Source organism: Rousettus aegyptiacus, unplaced genomic scaffold, assembly GCF_014176215.1.
Source record: "Rousettus aegyptiacus isolate mRouAeg1 unplaced genomic scaffold, mRouAeg1.p scaffold_m13_p_5, whole genome shotgun sequence".
In the NCBI taxonomy this organism is placed as follows: Eukaryota; Metazoa; Chordata; class Mammalia; order Chiroptera; family Pteropodidae; genus Rousettus; species Rousettus aegyptiacus.
This window is the reverse complement of record NW_023416308.1, coordinates 103,557,161-103,579,089: the sequence shown is the minus strand read 5'-3', so window position 1 is coordinate 103,579,089 and position 21,929 is coordinate 103,557,161.

The window sequence follows — 21,929 nt, the reverse complement described above, 5'->3', positions numbered from 1 at the left end:
ATAACACTAGTTGTTTCTAGAAGGTTAATATAGGGTCTAAGGAGAAAACATTAGCTTTAAATGGTGAGTACAGATAATGTTGGCACAACACAGGCTCAGGACTGGCTTTCCTAGAAGATAAGATTGCCTTCAGGAAAATTAAAATGAGTCAAACCCCAAGAGTCTCCCCACCTGAAGTCCCTTTACCTATTGCCTATAAATGCACCATTAGAAAAAGTCTGTTTGAATGGATTTTTATGTTCATTACAATTCAAATATTCCTTGATAGAATAATGCTTTGAATTTTGTTTGTTTGTTTATACTCTAAAAATAAATGAGTATAGCAGCTTTTTCCTGAATTCAGCTTTTGAGTTCCTGGTGTAGAGGCTATTAGGACAGTGGATATCTATCAATTTAAATAGAACTCAAGACCAACAGAACAGCAAATTGAAATCTGTCGAATCAGGGGTAGGTGTGAGGCAATTCCTCAGTATAGCACAAAAGTACTCTGTGAATAAGTAGATGGGAAGAATACAGCAATTCTGTATTTCCTGTTGCATTTTGAAAACCTGACAACAAGAACATCTGAAAGATTACACACTCCCTATGTTCATTTAAAATTGGGAGGGGAGGAAAAACAACTTAGTATTCCTTCCTCGGCAAATGCCCCAAATTATTATGCTAAATAAGTTCTAATGACAAATTTTTATTTTTGCATTAATTCACTTCTTAAGTTGCATTGTCAGGCTGGTTTTTCTTTTTGTCTATTTATTTGGTGTTTTTCCCTGGTTCTCATGTACCTCCTGCAAGCTAAAAGAATAAAAGAACATAAAAATTCACTTCACAGACAAACAAGGACTGAATAGACAGTAGAAATATACTCTTAAACATGTCTGTTTTTACTAAGAATGTTTTCTTATTTTTTTTTTGTTATTTTTAAAGCTCTAAATGGATTTTTTAAGAAAGCTTAAAGAGAAAAAATTGATGGAACGAAATTTGATTTTTAAAAATCCCTACTGATATGTTTTGTCAGCATGCATAGATCTTTGTTTTATAAAATTAGTGAGTCAGCTTATTAATTACCACGGTATAGATATTAACTTCTCTAATCACTGTATTCTATTCTTTTTCATGGATATATAAAAATAGGTAGGACCAGATCTAGAGACTAGTTCTCCGCTGTTCTTACAGAGGTAATGAACATACATGGCCCTCTAAATATTGGCCCAGTAGGATTTTTTTAAACTGTATTGAGGTTCTGGGTTCAAAAGGAACCCTCATACACTGCTGGTGGGAATGTAAATCAGTATAGTACTGGAAAACAGTGTGGAGGTTCCTTAAAAAACTAAATAGAATTACTATATGACCCAGCAGTTTCTTTTCTGGGTATCTTCCCCCTAAAAAACTTGAAAACATTTGTCTGTGAATCACCCCAATGTTCATTGCAGGATTATTTATGGTAGCCAAGACTTTGAAAAAACCAGTGTTCTTAGATAGATGATTGCATAAAGGAATTGTGATATATATATATATATATATATATATATATATATATATATATATATAATGCGTGTGTGTGTGTGTGTGTGTGTGTGTGTATATATATATATATATATATATATAAATAAATAGAATGGAATATTATTCAGCCATAAGATGAAATACTGCCATTTGCAACAGCATGTGTGGATCTTGAGATTATCATACTAAGTGGAATAAATCAAACAGAAAAAGTTGAAAACCATATTATTTACTCATATGTGGGATGTAAAACTAAAGTAACAGACAAACAAGACAAACAAATCAAAACTCAGACACAGACCACAGTTTAGTGGTAACCAGAGGAAAAGCAGGGAAGCGGAAACTGAAGAAGGGAAAAGAGGGTCAAATATATGGTGGTGAGAGGAAATTCGACTTTGATTGATGAACACAATGCAATATGCAGATGACGTATTATTGAATTATACACATGAAACCGATATAATTTTATTAACCGATGTCACCCTAATAAATTTCATTAAATTTTTTTTTTCGATAAAATAAGATAGAAAAGAAGAAGACAGGGATTTGCATGCTCTATTGGTGTATACAGTCCTGTGTGACTACAATAGAACAATGGATCTCAACCTTCTAAGGAACACACTGCTGATCAGATAAGAGCATTCTGAAGTAACTAGTGAAAAGAGTCTTCAAAAGCTACAAAGGCCTGGAACCCATCTGAGCCACAGTGGAATCAGCTGAGTGTACGCCAGAAAGAGATACCCTAGGCTAGGTGCAGAGAGAACACTGTAAGGTGCCCAGGGCCACGTCCCTCTCTCCCTGCTGCTCTCCTTTTTCATGCTCATCAGGCAGTGGGTCTGGCCTGAGTCTGCTTTCCTTTTGAAGTCACTCTAGTGAGCTTTTGAGTCAGTCGGTTCAGGGCTGTTAATTCTTCATTTCCATGAGGATTAGACTCACTATCAAATAGAAAATGTGTAGGAACTGGAGTTTTTACTTTTAAATCTGTCTCTTAAAAAAAGTCACAACAGGACATAGGAAGATGAGGAATTTGTGATATTGGCATCTCAGCAACACTGTCTATCGCATGAGGTTTTTATCACCACTAGGAGTGAAACAGTACAAAGTCTTCCTTGTAGCACAAAATGAATGCTTCTCTGTGGTTTAAAGGAACCATGAAACGCTTTCTCATAACAGAACAAAAGATTCTGCTTGGATGAAACCAAATGTTGACGGATGAAGAAACCACACTAGAAACAGAATGACCTAGTGGGGAACTGAGTGAGTTACCTTTTTTTTTTCAGACACAGATAAGGTTGTCTAGCATATAAATACACTCTGTGAGCTTTAAAACCTCGAAACCTAATACACTTTTCCAGTATAGCCCTGTCCAATAGCTATTGCAATTCACCACCAAATTGTATTCCATTGGTTCTGTACTAATTCTTTATGTATGTGCTTTTGGGGTGGGAATAGTTATGAGGGAAATGGATAGGTTGTAAACATTTAAAATTTTTGATTGCTCTCTAAACTTCTTTGTTTCTAGTATTTGTTCTCCCAAAACATCATGTTCTCTGAGGATCCCATGACTGTACATGCTGTGCTTTTTAGGTGGGATGTCCTACAAATTAGCACACACATAGCAACACACATGAGGATGGCAAATCTTCCTATCCTCAAAACTGCTTTCTCTGCCAAACCTTCCTCATCTGATTTGGTTGCTCCATCTTCTGGACCACCACAGAAATTTCTGTTGAGATCTATTACAGTTTTATTGCATTACATTATGGTTTATGAATTCTTTTAAAAGCTTCTTAAGGATTGTTTTATGCATCTTTGTGTCTCTGGTAAATAGCACAGTATCTGACAAAAAAGTAGGAACTCAAAAAATTGCTATTGAGGTGAACTGAGTAGTTAGTGAAAGGTGATGACGTAAAGCCATGGACAAATCAAAAACAAATGGAAGGACTCTTAAAAATTCCTGAATAATAGTACCAAATGGGTTTTTTTTTGTTGCACATGTTCGCTTGTTTGTGTTTCATTTATGTGTTTATTTGGAAAATATTTCTTGAGGATCTAGTCTGTCCAGAGATTATAATGGACACTGGGAATATATTATATATCAGATTACTCAGAAATAAGCGCACTCATGGTCTCTCTTCATTTTGAGACTTTTCCCTTCTTTAATCATAGAAAATACAAGTACACCACATAAGGGGATACTCAGCATTAACCCCAATGTTACAGTCTATAAATCTCACTAGTTGAAAGCATGACTTAAACTCCACTGCTGATATTACCCAGCTAAGCCAAAAAGTGAGCTCTGCAGCCTCAAAGCCACCTTTGCTATTTACTAATTGCTTTTAACCTTCCAGGCTGCGCATTCATGGTCCATTACCACTCTATGATTTATAATATCGGTCCATATTCCTTTGTTCTAATGATGGTTTGCTGTATAGGTGCTTGTGTACTCTCTGCCCCTTCACTCTCTCATGAAAACGAGATACGTAGCATTTTCAGAAGCTGTTTCCCCAAGGGCAATTTTTAAATAGTAACAACCATAATAATAACCACCATGCAAACACCATAATCACTGATACAGATAAATGTCTTTAAAACAACAAATAGTGATTTATTATATTTTTCCAATGGATTCAATATTTTTGAGTCCTAACTGATACATGTCTTGAGAACAAACCTAAGGTTAATAGTGTTGGAGGAACACAAATCTAAGTGTGAAAATCAGATAGTTAGTATTCCTATAAGAATGGATGTGATTTTCTCATTGTTTAGGAAAAGTAGACTTAAGATAGACTGCAGTTACCTGCATACTCATTCTCCCAGCTAATTAATGAATCATTGTCTGAGATGGTAGATTTCCTTTCTTGATGATAGAACTTGTTTTCATTCTCATTTAAATTAATCATGATGTTTTCTAAACTGAATATTTTCTTACAACATTATGTAATAAAGAAAAAGTAACCTTTCTTCCTCAGAGAGTCATAAGAACATTGTCAATATTCACAGTTTCATGGCAGCTGTGTCTTCAGTTATATATATGTATGGATTACACAGTTCTACTTGTGAATTGCCCAATACGTTTTATTCTGTTCTCACCAACCACTCTGCCTTACTTTCTCCCCTTCCACTTACTGGTGCAGATTTCATGTAAATACATTCTACAATTCAGATAGATAAGGTTTAGTGAAATGTCCTTTTGGCACCTCCTGTCAAGACTGGTCTCCTGGGACACAATATGGGAATGGCATGCACATGCTTTAAACTCTTCTACTTTTGCAGCTCTCTACGTGACAATACCTCCTCAGAAAATGACTTTATCTGATACTTTCATGAGTTAAAAGAAAAATTTTGTAAATACTAAGGATACTTACAAAATACTAGGTGAAAATAAATACTTCTAACGACCACAGAGCAAGTACAAGTAACAAGCAGTAGAAACAACTGTACAATTTTTTCTTTTCTTTTCTTTTTTTTTTGATTTAAGGATATAATAGCTATTCAGAACCCTCTCAAATTAACAAACGTGAGAAACACTTTTTTATTAAGAGAAAGGTAAATTCTGCTTTGTGTTTAGTTAGCATCTGATTGCCCAATAGAAACAAGGGGTTTTACTACGTTTTTCTTTGGATATTGCCCTCTGATGAATAGTGACCTTATGGAATGACTGCTTTAATTAGCAAACTAATTAGGAAACTTTCATTAAACAGTTGTTAAGGGTAATGCTATGCAGATATTTGAAATTGTAGATGTTTTTTCCCTTTTGCTCAAAAACTTATGCATAAAATTAAGTGAATACTGTACAAAATAATGAATGTCTGAGGATTTTGTTTCTTTAGCCTGACATGTGTTTTCTCTGTCCTCGAATTCTCACCTCATTGTCACCTTCTCCAAGAAGCCTTACTGGATGTCCTTCTCTAAGTTAAATGCTTTACTTCTATGTTCTCATAGAATGGAAAAGGATAATCAACACTGGGTCAAACTCTAAGATACGCTCAAGATAGGAAAGAACACTTTAGCTTAGATATTTCAAAAAAATTTCCAAGAGAAGGTACAATTTTTATTGGAACCTAATTTAGGAGATTGTTAAATTTGGCATTGTAGAAAGGAGATGGAAGGACCATCTAGTGATTTTCAGTGAAATCTAAAAGAAAAATAAAAAAGAATAAGTTTGAGCACTTCCAGTTAGTTAAAAAAAAGTTAAATATTCAATTACATGATGTTAGTACAATCAGATAATGACATTGAAAAATTAAACTTTTTTCTCACTTCTCACTAACAACAAAAGTAATTCTGGTTGAACTAAAGGCAAAAATGTAAAATAATTGATTAATTAATTTAAAACCATACTTTTTTTGAATTATCAGGTAAAAATATCAGAGAATAGTTTTAACACATTGGTTAAATCAAGGTATCATTTATAAATCGAAAAATAAAATTTATTAAAGAGAAAATTAATAAATTCCACATCAAACTTTTAAGTATATCAAATAAGATAAACCAATATAAATGACATTAAATCAGACAATAGCCTGGGAAAAATTGATTACAAAATATATAACAAATAACTAAATTATCCAAAAAATACCTGCCATTTAATATGAAACAAACACACAAACAAAAACTATCACTTAGAAAATTTTATGAAAGCTGTAGGCAAAAAGATTCACAGAAGAAAATATATCATTGCATTGTAAATCTATAAATGGTACCTAATGTTTTCTAAACAAAGTTAGAAAATTAATAATATAATTCTTGTTCTTTTCATTAGTATTGGTAGAAGTCAAAATATTTTATCAAAGTTTGACAAAGCCAGGGGGACGTGGACATTGACATTTCTGTTAGATGGTTTGAATGTTTACGTTTTTGTAAGTCATTTAGGTAGTAGAGTGAACATCTTTCATACCCATGGCTACAAATAAAGTTTGAATATCTTTTCTCTATTTAAGGATATTTCAACATTATGTATCCTGCTTGCTTAACATAGAACTGACATAGAAGTCAGAGATCAAATGTCAGCCTACCTTGAAATAGTATCTGAAGATAAGGTCTTTTGCTGCCCCCAGAAGGTGTCAGTTGCTACAGTAGTCAAATCAAGAGTTAATTTTTCTTTTTTTAAAACGAGGTTTTCATTGTATAAAGCAAATTATAACCATGCCCCAGAGCCATCTTCTTCTTCTTCTTCTTCTTTTTTTTTTTATTTTGCATTATCCTTACATAGAAGCCATCGTGATTCTGATGGCAGAGATTAGCTCGAGTAGGTGGTACTGTGTTAATTCATATCCCGGTTGCCCTGGGAGACCTAAATTTAAGTTGCCTATTCTTTCCCAGGGCAAGAAATAAAAATGAGTAGAATGCCATTTTTTTTTGGTGCTGTGCATTTCAAAACCTAGGCTTTGTCTCATTTCTTCTCTTAGCACTACCATTTATTTGCATTTTCTCTACAAGGAAGGTTTTACACTGCCAACTTTGGTTGAACATCAGAGAAAACAAAAGGAGTTTGAAAATATAGGTTTGGAGTTTAGGCACTAAACGAATGAATAGATCCATGAATAAGTTAAGTGGTGATTTCTAGCTCATTCATTCACTTGTAAGTCATTCAAAGGCAACACATTTAAAAATCATCAAGTGGGATAAAATCATATTTAGAGATTGCTTACCAAGATAGTAAATGCCCTGTAAGTAGAAACTATATCTGTATCTCAGTGGTTACATTTGAGAAACATTTGCTGAGTGACATTGTGCAAAGCCCCGCATTTATGAGAACCGATAACATCAGAGTGTCTGGAGTAGTCAGATGTATGAACTGCTGTTTTCCAAAAAAAAATCTAGAGGAAAGTGGGGTACTTTTTTCTATCCTCCATAATTTCTGTAATGAAACTCTGCCCGTATTAAAAAAAAAACTGCTTCATATTTCTTGAGTGAATTGATATTTACAGACAAATTCATTAGAAATGTGAAAGAATTCATTATCTGATGTCCTTCTTTCCCAATGTATTTGACTTAAGGAAACTAACAAATACGAAAGCAGGCCCATGATTTTATTATACCATTCATTGTTGCAATAGGGTTGAGGAATCGAAGCTAGAAGCTCCACAAATCAGAATTGATTAAAATTAACACACACTTTGTGCCTAAAGTATTTTCTGTGACGACCCAAAAGGAAACCTCTCCTGCTCTTCTACAGCCTCTGATTAAGAAAAGGGAAAAGGCAAGAAGCATAGTCAGAAACTGCCTGACCTTTTGTACAGAGCTGTTGTCAAGACTGTTAACCATTTTGCACTTGTATGATCAGAAATTATAGCAGTGCTGCATAAAATAGAGTCAAATAAGGGCTCTGCATGCAAAGCAGGGCTCTGAGTGTGTCTTCCTGCACCTCCTCTTAAAGCCTTCTCTCAATGCTTGCTGTCTCCACAGTAACAGCATCACTGGGATTCTGCTGAAGTGTGTTTTGAAAGCTGCCTTTACCTGAGAAGTTTGCATATGACAGAGCTGTCCATATCTCTAGTTCTCTCTGATTATTTTTCTAATGGAAAACACACACACACACACACACACACACATATACATATATATACACAGAATAACATTTGTTTATTAATGATCAGAAGCCTATGTTATTTATTCTTTTTAAGAATTTTTGTGGGGTACTTCAAATAATTTTGATGTCCAATGCATCATTATGCTTTTTAAAATTATTGCATGCACAATTTAAATGAATAAATATATGCAATTTAGTTTTGCAAAAGCATTTGGATTATGCTTCCAAGTTGCAGAAAACATTCATGGTGAGAACCCTGGATCAAGGACCAGGAGGCATATGTTTCTGTCCTGGTTTTGCTGCAGACTAGTATTGTGATCTTGGTCAAGTCATGGCTGCTAGGACTTTTTTCTTATCTAGAAAGTGAGGTTAAATGAGATGATATGTAAAGGGTTTCTTTAACATTCCTTCATTTTCTGCGTAGGCCAGTACTGGTTTTACCCAATGAATAATTGATTTCATTGTCCCATTTTGCCCTGCTGGTCATCTGAAGCTCAATATTTTTGTCTATGATCCCATTTTCTGTTATAATCAATGTCCCATCTCTAAAATTATGTTCAAGTCCCAAAACTCTGAGACTGGCAATAGCATCATTGTGGGTTTGCTTCTTTGTGTAAGTTAATAGAAAAGTTAATAAAGTGTGGATCTGTGTTGTCCAGATCTTTAGCCACTGGCCACATGTGGCTAATTAAATTTAAATTGAAGTTAATTAAAATTAAATTAAGTTAAAAATTTATGCCCTCAATTGCCACAAGTTACATGTGACTAGCAGCTACTATATTGAACACAAGTACTAAACATTTTACTGCAAGCACTGGCCTGTATCAATTCTCATTTCTACCACTGGAATGTCCTTTGTTAATCTTAAGCAAAAAAAGGAGCAACATCCTTGTGCCTGAGGTTTCTGTCCTATCTATGAACTACTGAAAATGTGACTTTGTATTTGGGGAGCAAACTAATATCTGCAAGGTGATGTTCTAATACTCAATAGATTACTTAACAATGTCTGATACGTATAGGAAGCTCTAAAAGTATTTACTCAATGAATAAATGAGTGAGTAAATTAATTCAAAGCCAAGTTTAGTAGTTTTAATAAAATATGAGTATACCAGCTTAAAGAAAAATAATTGTCTTTTTGTAGCAATTGTTGAGACTTCTTTCCCAGTGGAATGAATAAAAATAATATTTAACTGGCTTTAATGATTTGGAAACATAGTCATAATGTCAAGTGCCCATGCAGACAAGAAGGTATTAATGAATTTAAGGGGCTGATTGTAAGTAACTTGAAAGAGGAGCAAGCCTATACCAAACCAAAGAAAATATTATACTCATTTTCATGAAAATTAAGCCATGAGTCTAGGGAGTTATATGAAACCTCTGAAGTTTAAACATTAGCAAATGATTATATATGTCTATATCCTATTATCTATCTATCTACCTATTAATCATCTAACATCTATATAATTTGCATACTTACCTATTTACTTAACTACCTACCTACCTATGTATCTATCTATCATCTATCTAATAAACTCAACTTAGAACACACAATAATATTGTTTGGGGCAAACAATAAATTTATGGCTTTGAGGGATTATGTAAAGTCCAAATTTTCATAACTAAAAAATGGCAGCGTCAAGAAGTAAACTCTGATACGTTGGGGTTGATTTCTGTTTTCTCTCTCTTGAATGAACTTACAATAAAAGCAACAACAACAAAAAAAACATTTTTTACAGAAACGATTCAAGAGATACTACAAATTGGTATTAATAGGAAGATATTCCAGTTACTTATCTCTGCATAACAAATTACCCCAAACTTCAGTAAATTTTTGAAAAATACAATCTGCCAGAAGTTTTTTTTTTTGTCTTCACATAAAGGAGCATTTATTTTTATTCATTTATTTATTCATTCATTATTTATTCATCAAATTCTTATTAAAATTGTGCTATGATCCAGATGCCATATTAGCTCCATAGAAAAATAAGACACAACTTAGACGCTTACATAATAAAATAATAGCAACAGTTTTACAAAGCCCTCTAGTAGAAGAAAAGGTTATGTGCAAAAATCACAGCTTCTCTCATTTATTATTATTTCGTAAAGTTTGGTTAGTTAACTAGGCTCAACTAGATTCCTTCTAAGGCTTCTCTTATACACTTGTATTCATAAAATGGATAGTACTGGTGTTCTCGTGTGGGTTTTCTGATGTCTGGCTGTCAATGGTGATTGTGCTCTGGGAATTTAGTGAGAGTGTCGACCTGAAAATTTACATGTGATCTTTCCATGTGGCCTGAGCTTCCTCACAGGATGGTGGTTTGCTTCCAAGGATGAGTGTTCCCAGAGAGAGGGGCAGGTAGATACTGTACCTCCTTTATAGCATAACTTCAGAGGTCATATACCATTATACTGACCATGATTTATTAGCCAATGTGGTCACAAAGATCTGCCCTCGCCCAAGGGGAAAGTACCCAGGCTCTGACCCTTGTGAGGGTTGTAGCATGGGTACAGAAAAACATGTGAGACTAGAAATGTCATTGCAGCTGTTTTACTGGAAAATACTATCTGTCATAGAGGCTTATTTTTAAAAAAAATCTCTCTATAAGGAAGCATTCATTTTGTTCACATATGCATTCATTATTTTTGAACAATATTTATTGAATTTGTAATATGTTCCACATTATTTGAGTCTAGAAGAAGAAAAAATATCCAACTTAGATGCTATCTAAGAAAATAGTAATACTCTGTTCAAAGTCCTACAGGAGAGACAAGTATAAATTCAAAGGAAATACAGCAGGGGACAAAAACATGCCAACTTTTCTCTGTCTAGTGCTGAATAATAGTTTATTGGTCTAGATATATCACAGTTTATTTATCCATTTACTTACAGAAGAAAATCTTGGTTGCTTCCTAACTTGGGCAATTATGAATTAAGTAGCTATAATTATCCATATATGTGTTTTCAAAACTTTTGGGTAAATACAAAGTAGTTGCATGGTAAGGGTATATTTGGTTTTGTAAAAAGACTGCCAAACTGTCTTCCAAAGTGGCTATACCATTTTGCATTCTCACCAGCAATGAATGAAAGTTTCTGTTGATCCACATCTTCACCAAACTCTGCTCCAGCATTGGGTGTTGTTAGTTTCTACATCCTAGATTTGGGGCATTCTAATTGGAATGTAATGATGTTTCCTTGTTTTTTGAATTTGCATTTTCCTGATGACAATATGGCTATCTTTTAATATGATTATTTCCCATCTGTATACCTTCTTTAGTGAGGTGTCTGTTAAGATTTTTGGCCCATTTTTTTTAAATTATGTTTTTTTCTTTTGCTGAGTTTTCAGTGCTCTTTGTATGTTTTGACTAGCAACTCTTTATCAGATGTGTCTTTTGTAAATATTTTATTCTAGTTAATGGTTTGCCTTCTAATTCTCTTGGTATAGTCTTTCACAGAGCAGAGATTTTTAGTTTTAGTGATGTCTAGCTTATTCATTTTTTCTTTCATGGATCATGTATTTAGTGTTAAATCTAAAAAGTCATCAGTATACTCAAGGTCACCTAGATCTTCCATTTTATTTTTCAACAGTTGTATCAGTTTGCATTTTACACTCAGGTTTATGATCCATTTTAGGTAATTTTTGTGAAGGGCATAAAATCTATATCTTGATTCATTTTTTTGAATCAAGTTGGATTTTTTCCAAAGAAACAATCAAACAATCACTTGAATCTTCCAATATTAGAGCCTTATAGATTTATTCAACCAGCTGTTCTCATTGGCAAAAGTCTACCATATAGATACCTGGGTCAAGAGAAATTTTGGTGTCCAATATCTCACACTCTACTTTTGTTCCTTATTGATGGTTTTATGTCAAAAATATTGTTACTTTAATATGATAATTTTTTATAAAATTAAGCATACATTTACCATTTAACCCAGCAGTGACCCTCCAAAGCATTTATCCTAGAGAAATAAAAAAAATACATGTTTATACACAAACCTATAAATGAATGTTTAGAGCAGTTCTATTCATATTATCCAAAAGGTTTTTTGTAAAACAACCCAAATGTGTTTTCATAACAGAATACATATGGAAACTGTTATATATCTGTACAATAGAATGTTATTCAGCAATAAACTGGATTGAAATATTGACAACACACAAAAACTTAATTGAATCGCAAAAGCATTATGGTGTGTCCAAAAAATTTCTGTCTCAAAAAGTTGTGTACTGTATGATTTCATTTATATGAACTTCACAAAAGGCAAAACCATAGTGACAAAGGATAGATCGATGATTCCAGGAGTTAGGAGGTGGGAGATGTTCTGATTATAAAGGGGTCACAAGAATGAATCTTCAGGGGTGATGGAGCTACTTTATAATCTGATATAGTGGTGATCGTGCAAATCTGTACATGTTAAAACTGACAGAAATGTACACAAATATGTCAATTTTTATGTTAATTCTAAAAATAATAAAATAGATCATAGTTTCTCTTTCTCACTTTTGTTGGAGTCACTGGTGTACTCTTAACAAATATTGTGGCTCTTACCAGCTCCCAAGCACCCTTACAAGATTCTATTTCCTACTTTTTCCTGTCAAATTCTAAATGAGAGGGGCTTTTTCTCCTCTAAAAAATAAAATATTCCTACATGTAGAGGTTATATAAAGCTTTTTAACACTCCCTTGCATTCTCCAAATTCCCAACAGTTAAGACAGCAAAATGTTTTAACTGCTCGCTATTATTTTTGAAATTAAAACACATTTAATATTTGCAGTTCTGACTTTTCCTGACTAAGAAAAGTTTGGCTAGTGATACAGTTGCAGGAAAAATAATGTAAAAATATTACTATTGACATATAATATTTGAAGGCCTATGAAGAAAGGCTTACTTAGGCTAAATAACCTTTGTATATCCTAGTTGCTTGTTGATTCTGAAAAAGGGACTGAAGCAAGACCTTCTCTACAATCTGAGCCTCAGAGACAAGCTGAAGCAAGAGACATGACATAAGAGATTTTATACCCACAACATATGGCACAATATAGAACAAAAGAATGGGAGCAGAATGTGAAAGTATGCAAAGACCTGCAAGCTCACTCCATATATAAATACTACAACCAGCATTTTCTTTCTAGCTATTTCTAGGACCGACTTGAGAATGAAAGTTATTTATTACTTTGCATTCCCTACAAAATAGATGTACCCACAACAAAGGGAATTAGTTGGGCTTAAGTAAAACTGTAAAAAACTGTGATGAAATTGCTTAATATCGTGACCGAAATTAATGCTTTAAAGTTAGTCAGAATGGTGTTTAACTCTCATCTCTGCCACTTTCTCAGTCAACGACCTGTGACAGTTAATTAAGCTCCCTTGCCTCAATGTTCTCATTTGCAAAATGATGACCATGTTACTGTTGACTTCCAAGACTTCCGTGAGGGTTACATGAGTAAAGTGCTTAGAGGAAGGCCTTATATATTAGAAGCACTTGATAAATGCCAATTATTTTTTTTATTATTTGCAACTACTAATGCTTACTTCATATTCAGTGACACTATATAAGAATTGGGGACTTGCTCATAATTAGCCTCCAAGTTTACACTGGACTCCTTAGTGTGCAACGGTTTGGAAATAACATAATTATCTTTTAGGACAATCTCAGATAAAAATTTTTCATTTCTTCTCACACTGTACAGGCTATTGCCTTCTTTCTGCATAAACTATAAGCCATATGCCACCTGGGTCCTATCATGCAAAATGTTCCTTAGAGATACACATGACAATAAATCTTTTAAGTTAGCAAGAAAGAGACACCACTGATTTTGCCGGTATGCGCTATCATATTAATATCTTTTCTGTAAGTTTTATGCCTTTTTCAGAGCCACTGTCCCTGTCAACCTGTCAACTGACCTTCTGGGAAAACCAACCTCTCCCTATTTCACTCCTTAGTACAGTTTTCTGTCTCCTGTGGCTAAAACACAATAGGACTCCAGTAAATGTGAATTGATTTAAATTGAATTAGAAGTCTCTGTTTTATAGGTTTATAAATATTTAAGTGATAGTCTTCCGTTTGAAAATATTTGGGGTAATTTTCAGTTAATGGTTATCAGGTAGGAACTTTTTACTCTACTGGTATCTTTGAATGCCACGATAAATAATAAATAAGTAAAACATTGAGAGATGGAAAGAGAGAAGTTGACAAAGCAAGGGAAATGTGATAGGCCTAAGTCAGTAACCTTGAAGTACATCTGCCAAATACTGTAATGTCTGTGACAAGGGAACATGCTGAGAGCTTATACATGGCACTTTGGATGACCGGCAGCACACAGAATTCTTGCAAAGTAAGTGTCACCATCCTGAAGGCATCTTCAATGAAGCTTTGATTTAAAGAAGGTGATTTAATGCTGTAGGGAAGCCACTACAAAGGTGACAAATGTCCCTATAGAGACACAGTTCAATACGACAAAATGTCAGGTAGAAGTGAGATAACAGGAAAACATATAAAAAAGATATTTCTATTGTCTATAACCCAATGTCCTAGCCGAGGGTGACTGTAGGAGTTAAAGTGGAGTAAAGAAGGGAGAGGAGGCTTTAAGTATCACATGAAATCTGAAACATGAAGGGCTTTGGTATAATGACACTACCCTCTTGAACAGGATAAACCAAAGGGAAACATGCTCTCTTCACTGGGGTGAAGAAAATAACATTTGATGAAAGGTTTTTTAGACAACGAAGATGAAGGTTTCTCATTCAGTCTTTCCATTCCTTGTATTATTCCTTAGAAGGAAGCTGGTCCTTTTCAAGAGCATTAACAAATATAAAGGAACCAACATATTCCCATAAATAAAATAAAATCTAAGTGAATATATCTGCAAAAATTAAACATTTTTTAAGTGCAAGCAGCATTATTATTGTTGGTCAGGATATGGAAGCAACCAAAGTGTCCTACAATAGTGATTGGATAAAGAAGATGTGGTACAAATGTAGAATGGAATATTACTCAGCCATAAGAAGAGATAAAATACTGCCATTTGCAACAACATGGATGGACCTCGAGATAATCATTGTAAGCTAAATAAGCCAAATAGAAAAAGTTGAGAACCATATGATTTCATTCATATGTGAGATATAAAACTAAAAGCAACAAACAAACATGACAAACAGACTCATGGGCATGGACAGTGGACTAGTGGTTACCAGAGGGAAGATGGGGAGGAGAGAGGTACACAGGACTAAACGGGGTCAAATATGTGGTGACAGAAAGAAATCTACCTATGGATGATGAATGCACAATTCCACATATACATGACTTATTGTTGAATTGTACACTTGAAACAATGGATTTTGTTAATGTCGCCCCCCCAAAATTAATTAATTTAAAAAAGTAAAAAAGAAAAAAGATCATAAGCAAAAAATGAGTGAAATATATATATCACATATTATCTATAATCTCAAACATTTTAGGCAGCATAAACTATCTTTAAACAGAGCTTAAAATTATAAGAATTCAAAAAGCAAATAGAAGAAAATGAAGAGATGCAAAGTGAAGTAGAAAAACTCAGAGAACAATTAAATATAAATAATATGCATATACTTATACACATACATGTATGTATGAGGTATATACGGCCTAAAGACAACATATTATAAGAACTTAAAAAAAAACAGTGATATATGTGATAAGATATGGAGAGTGCTACATGGAGACAAAAGAGAATCACCGTCTATATTAACCATAAATGTTACTAAGAAAAAAAGTAAAAGAGAAAAAAAACACATTAAACATAAAATAAAGCTTTTCTAACATAAAGATATATAAAGACCAATATATTAAATTAAAAGTGGTGATTGTGTTCTAGGAGAAATTGGTAGAAACAACCACGGTAAGACATATCTTGGTAAAACTAATAAAAGGTGAAGGAAAAGTACTATTTACATGTACGAGGAGAAGAAAAATAACTTGTAAATTTTTTTGGACAGCATGGATTCAGCTGTTCCTCATACTTCTCTGAAGCCCAAGATAAAATAATAAATTAAATTCCAAAGAAAAGAGAGTATAATCCAAAAATTTTATATACAGTCAATTTGGCCTTAAACTCTAAGGGGAATAGAAAAATACCCTCCAATTTGTCAGGCCTCAGGAATTACTGCACCCATGTATTTGTCTTCAGAAAAGCTACCTGATGAAGAAATGTAGCCAATGAAAAAGAGACATTAAAAAAGATATTAGAAAGTGGGAATTGTGGTAAAGAGCCAGAGAAAGAGACTGAAGTGATTTATGTACCAAATTAAACAAACTTTCAGTGTTTGTGTAATAAACTTTAATAATGACATAATCAATGCAAAAATGGCATAATAAAATATAATAGATCAATAGAAGGAATATAGACATCATCTTTCAATATTACAAGGTCAATAGATAATATAAAGTTATACCAAAAGATATCCAGTCTCATTAAAAAGTCAAGATTTTCTTTATCTTTGGAGAAATTTTCTAAAAAATTATATACCTTCTTGTGAAGAAAGATTTTTCTAGAGCTTATGAAGACATATATCTTCTGTTCCATTTGGTTTCTTCTCATTTGATTAAATTTAAGTGAAACGAATCCCTGAGTGCTATTTTTAAAAATATGCATCTCATCTTTTTTTTTGTATGTGTACATAGGCATAGACAAATGTTTCAGACATTGTTCACCAAACTCAGCAATGGTTATTAATGGTAGCATTTTGTGAATTATTATTTTTATGTTTGTACACATGATGTAGTTTTTTAAAATCATGGGTATACATCATATAAATAATAACAGAATTCATTGCTCCCTAAAAATGATAAAAATAAAGATTTCTCTCAAGCCAAATTAATTGTTAAGTATTTTTTCTAAAAAAGAAAAAGAAAAAAGAAAAAACAACACAGTTAAAATTCCACGCTTAATTTACTTTGTAAATGTAAACTGACTACAACTCTTCAGAAACCTTCATGCTGGGTGTGTGTGAGTCCGTGTAAGTTGTTGGAAATTTGTTAAGTATTCTGATGGACAAATTACACTAGTGTCAAGGTTTCCTTCACAAACATTTGTTAAAGCCAACAGATTTCTCAAACATATCATAGTGAAAAAAAGAACAGTGTTGACCAAAAACAGGTACCTGGATAATATACCCTTGGAGACTCCAGGTAGAAGAAAGGAAGCAGTGAAAGCATGCGTCATGGAATCAAGAAGAAAGGAGAACCTGAAGCTAGTACATTCCATGTTTTCACTATAAAGACAGTCTCAGGGGAGAGGAGAGATGGAAATGAGAGAAAGGCTCATTTGAGATGCAGTCATTCTTGCTATCAAATCTTTTATGGCTTTCAGCAGACCACAAAAACCCAATTCACTAGCATATGAATCGGGTCTAGTCAAGGCCCCATAGAATAAGTAAGAGGCATCAGAATTCCCTGTTTGGGTCCTAATAGCTTTTTCCACTTAAGTAACCTCTCACTGTAACTAAAGACTAGGACCACTCCCTTCCCTTGGTTATCATTCTGAGGGCCCTAGCTAACTCAGAGATTTAATAGCAAAGTGTAAGACCACAAAGCAAGTGTTTTGAAATTAGTTTTGTTTCCATCAGCTAACCTGTGGGTTTAAAAAGTGAGACATTGCCCCTTGTTTAGACTTGGAAGAATCTAATCACTAGGCAGCAAATAAGTAAAAGTACAAAGAGAGAGATTTGCATCTCAATTTCGTGCTTCAGCACATGGCAGAGGAAACACCACTTTTGGTAATGGTGACATTTAATGATTTTTTTTTTTTTCAGTCAAAAGAGAATAATAAAAGTGTAGTATGCCTTCTCACTCTTAATTTGCTAAATTGATTCAACTCATGATCAAATAATTTTTAAGTACATGAGAAGGCTTCTCATCCTTTTATCATCAGAGCTTTGTAAAACACTCTCATGGTGGGCTTCTCACAATTATGGGTCTAGTGCCACAATTTATACTTTGCAACATTTTTAAATGCCCTTTATGGATAATTTCAATCATGCTGTTCTAAGAAATCACACTTCATTTGCAGAATTTTGCTCTTTTTCTTTAGCATACAAAAGAAAAAGTATATTGTCCTATGTGTTGCCAATTTTAGATGCTATGTGTTGCCAAGTTTTATAGTTGGAAGCCTCAGAGAGACTCTCGAATTCCTATGAGCCCCTCTACTCCCGCTTACATGCCAAGAATCTTGCTACATTTTAGTTAAGTTCTTGGAACCTGAAGGTATTTCAGCATGTGACCCTTGAATCCATTCTCTTGGTAGGTTTATCTCATGCAGTGCAACCCATTTTAGAGATTTGACTCAAATAAGTAAGGTATGGAAAAACTAGACACTAAGTTACATATTGTCAGAGACCTTTTGTATATATAGCATATCATTGTCCCCTAACACCTAGGATAGGCACTGATATTTAGAAAGTGATTTAGATTTAGAATGTTTTTAAAAGGAAGAATAAGAAAAAAGAAACAGAAAACTAGGGACAAGGTGAGGAAGCATTATGATATGTTTTGTAGTGGTTTCGTTTATTTAACTAAACTGGAAATACGTTTTCTTGAATCACCGCCTCTGAATGGTTTCAGGTAGAGTTGTCCCAATGATAAATTGTTGGGATATTTGTGCAAACTGGAAGAGTAGAGCCCTCAGATGTATGAGACACGTGAGAGCAGACAGATGAAAAGGTGCTGTATGAATCCAGCTTATTCTCACAGCCCTGCATTCAGTGTGTACCTCCTCTCTCTGAATAGGGGCTGAATAGCAGCACCCCCAGGTCCATAGTCAGATAAAGAGGCAACATTCTCTCAAGGACGACTCCACCATGTCTCCTTTGAGACCCATGGTGGCAGCTGGTTACAAGTAACTACAGAGGTGTCCTTCCCAACTTCTGAGAGTGCTCAAGGAAGGCAGCTTACGAATTTTTCTCTGATCCTTCAGCCTTCCCTTTCTAACCCTTACATCTACCGTATCTTCAGTATTTGTGTAACTTCTTAGTCCTACAATAAATCCTTCATTCCATCATAATTACAGTAGTTTTCTTTCTCTGAACACTGACTGACAGGTTTATTTTTATAGTGCGAAATTCTGGAATGCATAAAAAGTTCTAAGAGTAAAGTGTGATTTTCTTTAGTATATAATCCTAATTCTCTCCCTCTGGCCACCCCTCATTTTGAATACACCTTGGTCAGCCTTTTTCAGTGAGGTTTAATAAAACTCTACTTCTTTGCACAATCTAGATAAAGTGATAATTTAACACACACAGAAAAAAATATACATTCTTATCTACAAAATTTACAATCTGTTCCTAGCTAGGCACTATTTTCAAACACGTTATTGGTCAAAATAGCAATCAAAGAAAAACATGTGAATGGTTTTCTTCTGTGCAAATATTCTGGGCTCTAGGCCTGCCACAAAATTCTCTCTACCTCTGTATTCTCTCTCTGACAGAGGTATTTAAGTGACACATGGAAAAATACATAACTAACAATGGGATGTAATCAAAATATGTTAATTTTCCATAATGATCTATTCAATGGTGTTAATTTGAACTTTCCTGATATTGTTAAGCTTATGTGCATTTTTCAACTTCTGGGCTTGTTTTAGAATGAATAATTTTATAAGTATTTTATTAACGCCATTAGGAAATACTTTATTGGGCTTAAACATGTAATGTGCTCTAGTTTTATTATAGAATTAGGAGCAATATCATTTTAATTCTTGCTAAGACTTTCATGGTACTTAAAATTCTGATCATCAAATACCTGCCATTATCATTCTAAAAAGATGGTATTATTTTTCTCTTTTCATTTCTTTTTACCTACCTCCCTCCATACATCTACCCTATTATTTTCCTTTTTAAGGTTTTGTTGTTTCTTGATGTTTTCTCTAATTGGAAGTCACAAAGCATCTTTTCTATCCTTTTCTTCATTGTTTCTTGTCCTCATAAAGCCATGTACATACCATCATGATTTCATGAATGTTGAAGATACTTGTAGCATTCTTCATATGACTACATATGGTTCTAAATTAACAACATATCTTATTGTCTTTATTTTTTAACGCTTTGATTACAAATATCTCATCTTTTCTGAGTAGTTTCGACCAGTGTAATTCCATTAATAGAAAAAAATAAATCAATAACAGAAATTATGTGTATTATTCATATAAATATTTGACTTAGGAAGTTTATTATCCAGGTAGTCGTAGAGATCTATGCTTCGATAAAATTAATCATGAATTTTAATATTTTTGATAAAATATATAAAATGTATTTATTAAACAGATCTGGGTAATGTTCTAATTTATTAACAATATATTGGCCTTCTCTTGAGGATACAATCTTTTATGCAAATACAGTAAGTAGTTTGAAAATATGTTTACATATTTATCAGAAAGAAATGAGTTTCAAGTAGCTTTTTTTAGGACATATAATTAATTGCCCTCTTTCCTATGATGTCCATGAAAGTGATTCTAATACTGTTAATCTCTTTTAACTCTGTTATCTGTAGAAGAGAAAATAAATATCCTTTATTGTGAAAGATTTATTTTCTACACCAACATAACTGAGTTAATCGATAAAATGTAATATTTCCGTAGGCATTCTGCTTTGTACAAAACATTTTACCAATAAGTACACATTAAGAAAACACCTAAATCTCCCTGTAGCAGTTATGTTACTTTAGAGATTTAAAATACTAATGATAACAATAATAATAATAACGTTATATATATAGTCCTTCTCGCTCTTTCCATGTGGCTCCCTCTACCTTTAAATGAACTAAGACCATGTAAAGCCCTTTTTGAGAGTATAGGAGCATAAAGTAGGCATGCCTGGCTAAGTCCCTCTATAGTTCTATGTTTCAAAGCTGTGGACGGAGCTCAATTTGAATCGCTTTTCACCATGTGGAATGACACCTGGGTCTGCAGGAAGCCCCATGGTTGCTCACTTGTGCCAGCCACTATGTGCAAGAGCCTGTCAAATTCAGGCTGATAGCAGCAAGTTAAATTATCTGCACATCTAAAGCTACACACTTTAAAGGCTTTAAATGTAACTAAGTGACACTTTGATCCCCATTCGTTTAACTAGGTTGACTCACACTTTTTATGAGCACAGAATAAGTCCAATACTTTCAAACTTTTAAAGGTCCCAAACTCCTTGTTTCAAGTCATCTAAAGTTAATTAAAATCTAGGGTATTGACTCAAGCATCCAAGAACAAATAAGAGTGGTTAAATAAACAAATGCCAATTCTAGAATGTACAATGTGATATGCTTTTCTTACGAATGGGAATGCATGTTTACTGTCTAGGGCATCATGTTCTCTGGAATAAGGCTACATGAGCATGTGGATAATTAGGTAGGAGGTTGATTGATGGGTCTGGATTTTAAACAAATCAAATTAGATAATCTTAAGGGACATTACATCTAGGTCGAGAAAAACTCTGATGAGATGTTTCATTTTTGTTTTAATATTTTAGAATCAAAGAATTTGTATTTGAGAACTCGTCCTGCCGTTTGGTGTATAATCTTGGGTAAGTTTAATTTTCTGAACTTCGATGGATTCATCTCTGAAATGTGAATAATAACACTGGCTGCCTCATAAGGATGTTAAGACAGTTAATGAGATGATGCATAGCATAGCATTTAATTGGTGCCTGCCAAATAATAATTATGTTTGTATATATGTGTTTGTATATATATGTTATATATATTATATATATAGATATAAATCCCACCTGATAAGTTTTCTTGATAAGTCTACTTAATGTATATGTATGTGTAAACACACATTATATATTGAATATAAATATTGACTATATGGAATATATTATTATATAATCTAGCTTCATCCATAGGCACAGAGAAATTCTTTTTCTATAT